Source organism: Belonocnema kinseyi, chromosome 6, assembly GCF_010883055.1.
Source record: "Belonocnema kinseyi isolate 2016_QV_RU_SX_M_011 chromosome 6, B_treatae_v1, whole genome shotgun sequence".
NCBI lineage: Eukaryota > Metazoa > Arthropoda > Insecta > Hymenoptera > Cynipidae > Belonocnema > Belonocnema kinseyi.
Genome location: NC_046662.1, coordinates 76549804 through 76554457, shown reverse-complemented (window position 1 = coordinate 76554457; position 4654 = coordinate 76549804).

Sequence of the window (4654 nt, the reverse complement as noted above, 5' to 3'; positions counted from 1 at the left end):
AGGGAGCTCTTCTTAATATTTTGACACCAAAATCATGTCGATACACCTTACCGACTGCGAGTAAAGCCACCCACGCTTTAACTTGACAGACTGTACTTTGTCTGATACCGCTCAGGCAATTCGCGAAGGGATTAGGCAGACTGCGGTGTGACAGCAGATCGGACTTTGCTTGTAATACATACATAAACCTGTGATTCATACCCAGCAACGTCTATCTATACTCTATCCCAAATGAACTCATATAAATATACACTATCATCAGTAAACAATCCTAATTTTACATTTAAGATAAGAGCATCAATTTTTGGCACGTTAGTCCAATTATTGCATGCCGAAAACCGAAGTGATTTTATTTCACTTTTGGTATATATTTTAACCCTTTAACGGCCGAATGATTTCCACCCACTTTGTGGAAAAATGTAAGATCCGAATAATGTCGAGAGTAGAATATGCTAATGGGCGGTAGTTAATTTTCGTAAGACATGACGACAAATCTCTCGCCTGTTATTGGTGAAATAATAAGAGCACCAGAATGACGGAAAAGCGCGCGTATAATTAGTCGAATGATTGGTGAGTTCCCGGAAACCGACATGATCGCGAGGGAAATGTATCGTACCGCGATGCGATTACGAGCACCGATGGTCATTCGCTTAAAGTATCGCAAACAGTTCCATTGTGAACGGGATATCTCCCGAATTTCCGAACAAAACCACGCTGATTAGAGCCGAGCCGCTGCGTCTAAGCAGGTAACTAACGCATTAAAAGTATGAAGAAGTGTATTTGTTTTAAAAAAAGAGTGTAAAAACTGAAAGAAATTGTTCTACTTTCAGTGTGGTTTTTTTACTTTCTACTATTGAAAACCATATCTGATTGGTCGAAATGGCCACCAAAAGCGACGCATGGTGACCGTTTCCCTGTTTAAGTGATGTGGGTCAATTTGATGGGATCCTGATTTCGAGCTGTCTTCCCAGGTTCAATTACTGTTCAAAAACGACTGCCCGCCCACTTTTCACGCTCTAACGGCAAATGGCTTGCTAAGCTTCCTTCGATTGCGGCTCAATCATTTACTACAATGGCGTTAGTTGCGTATGCGAATCCGATTTTTTATCATTTATCTTAGAGACAATTTTATTTATGATATCGTTTTAAGCGTTATTTTTTTGCATGTTGAATAGTGTGGAAGGATGATTTCTTTTCTTGAGACATTTTACAAGGCTTATTCTTGAATTTGTGTTTCAAAATATATGTCGCGTTATTTAACCGAAATGCAATTCTCGATCTGTTAATGAACCTGTCCAGTATACATTTCATTTTATCAGATAATTTCCTGTATTCGTTAACTACTAAATTAAACTTCCGGACTTAATATCTTTAAATATAAAATATAAAGTTTATATTATAACTTCCTATCCAAAATAACAACTGTTTTGGAGTGTAACAGGGTTTCAGATGACAGAAAAAAACGCAATGATTCTCACTCCACGCAAAACCACCCTTAAGGCCGAAAACAACCTTTACGTTAGAAAATGAAGTTGGAGAATTCTTGATAGGAATATTTGCACTTGAAGTATTTCAAAACATCCACAGGAGTCACCTCCAACCAGAGAAAAAACTTCGCATGTATTTGAGGGGTCGTATATGATCCCTCAGTACGAAAAGAATAGAAAACTTGTTTTATCATTGGAAAAAGAATCAAACGTTTGAGACCGAAAATTATTTTGAGGACAGACCATAATTTATGATCTATTTTACATAGTCTGCATAGAGTAATGGAGGAAAGAACAGGGAACGAACGTGCGCACTTTATAACGAATTTGATGAAAATCCATCCTGTGAAATCCTATTAATCTATTTTAAGGGGTAAAAACTACCCTTAAATTGAGCTCAGGAGGGTGTATATATATTCTTAGGTTCTTATCGTAATCAGTGTTTTCAAGGACCTTGGAAAACCAATTTTCATCGAATTTGGATGAAAATTCAAGTTTACACCTGAATAAGGGGTGTAAACCACCCCCTTTTCTTAAATCGTTCGTATGGCCTTACCATGGGATTTTTCTCTTATTTACGAATAGACATATTTTTTGTGTATCGCTGCGACTATATTCGCGATATAATTAAAAAAATTACCTAGAAAACAGAGTGCTTTTTCGAGTTATAGTTACTAGATTTCGAAGAGGGTGAATGAATTCTCATACTTTTTGAAAACTAGAAACATGTAGGTACCTTATGCCGAAGAGAAAACAAAGCTATCTCAATTTTTGACGGATTTAGGCGATTTTTTGAAGAATCTTGGACAAGAGAAAAGTCTTCAAATGTTTTGATAACTTTGAAGAAATAATAGAAAACTATTTATGAGATGTAGAATAGAGTCGACTAAGATTTAAAAACTGAGTCGCGAAAAAAAGTCGAGTAATTCTCATGTAAAAGTATTTTATGAACTAAGCGATCTTCTCTAGGAAATAATTTAAAGGTTAACAATATTTGAAAGAGTTTCTCTAGAGTTTACATTACAGTCGAGGAATTTGAAGTAGATAGGAGCTAAAACATAATTTTGTACATTATAGTATAAAGTTGATCGAATTTTAAATTATATTCAACGGAGTATTACATTTCTTGCTCAAGATAATTTAAGCGAAGAGAAATCAAAGAACTGAGATACCTCAGCTTATGGGACTTCGTCGACAGTCGCAGAAAACGAGAAGTAATTCGCACCAGTGTTCACGCAGATCGTGGAAGTTTTCCCTCATGCTTCCTCGTGCTTGATAACCGGCGTTATAACGTTTGTCAAAACGTTACATTAACCCAGTGATAAAGATAAAAAAACTGAAATACTGAAGAATAGTTTTGTGTAATAGAAGATTTCTTTTGCGTAAGTATATTTACAAAGGTTTAATAATATTTTAGTATTCACTTGCATCTTATCTTGTACAAACCAAAATATAAATGACATAAATAATGGTTAGGTTTCGATTCTGTTGTTTTTTCTACTCAGTTCAATAAGAAATTGTACGCAAAGTTTACTTAGTTGCTCGACATTCATAGTTTTCGCATTCAAGGTGGAAAAAGTGACAGATTCGGCTCATTATACCAAACTCTGTAATTTTTTTTATACTTAAAAAAAACAATCTTGTAAAACAATTTAATCTTAGTACTTTCACGTAGAATTGTTAAAGATATATACTAAAGAATAGAAATAGAAAAAATGGCAAGAGCTTAAATTTATAACTATTTATCAGTGGAACTTGTAATTAGATAATTATTATTGTATTTACACATTAATTTTTTTCGTTTCTTGCAATAAAAAATATTACAGATTTAAAAAATTTGAACTTTACTTACTATATACTGCACGGTTTACAAAACAGTTCTCTACCTTTTCAACCCAAACCTCAGCCAGTTGAAAATATTGAAGCGGCTTTAGAAGATCACGAAAGTTTGAAGAATAGGCATGATAATGTCTTACTTATATCGTATTCGGTTATCCTGGACTAGTTGAACGCCAGATACACATGCTTTTGAAATTGGTTTAATAGCACAGAATCATGGGAGACCAGGAGAAACCCAAACCTATAAAAAAACTCTAATACATGACGAAAGCCTCTTAGCTGAGAATATAACATCACCCTCGAGTAACCAAAGCGGTGGATTTCAAAGGGTCCCCAAACTTGATGCCCTGGTACGGTGCTAATATAGCATAAGATATTGATTAGTAGTTGTTGAGAAAAAAAGTAAAACACCAAAAAACCCTAATTTTCTAAAAATTGATATAAAAGAAAGAAGGAAGTAATGTTTCTTATTCTCCTCAGAAAACGTAAAATTTTAATAGCTTAATCTTCCATAATTTTCTACATGAAAAATGTTCAATATAATTAGCGGCAAATTGTAAATCATGCTCAATATTGCTGCAGGCTTTTCAACATCTGATTGGCAGTGATGAAGACATAAAGCTAGTGGTTCAGTCGTTCAAAAAGAATGGACTTTTGACCGAAAAAGGACGGAAAATTGTAGTCCACAAATTTATAGAAAAAAAGATAGCTGCGTTTCTGAACCTATACACAGGATAACCGTTAGAAGACTGGAGGTAAGTCACTTAATGAGGGAATAGCGAAATAGTATGAAAATATTTTTCATATTGTTTTCTTTCCTTATTATTTGCAGGAGTGAGAAGGAAGAGTTTTCAAAAGTTGCCAGAACAATTGAGCTTGTTTTTCCCAGCGAAAATGCAACAACTTGTTTCTCGTTTTTTCGCGAGGAAAATAAAACAAGAATTCACGCAACTGAGAAGCTAAAATCTCACTTTGATTATATTAAAAGGCAATTGAGAGCTGATGGAATTATAAAACCACTAACAGGAAAATGTAATCAAGTAGAACCAGAAACTTGTAACTTTGATGGTAAAAATATTTGTAGAAACATACTTATTTAATTATTGTACATACGCTTCAGTTTTACCATTTTCTTTTTCTCAGATGAAATACAAGATAAACTTAAATATCTTGAATATCACACTGAGGACTTGGAAAAGGTAAAAGAATATTGGACTCAAACTTTCGAACATCGTAGGAGTATTTTAAAGGTAGAAAGAAAAAATGTAGAAGAATACTTACGCCAATTTAAGCCTCTACGAGAGCAATTAGGCCGTGAATTGGTATGC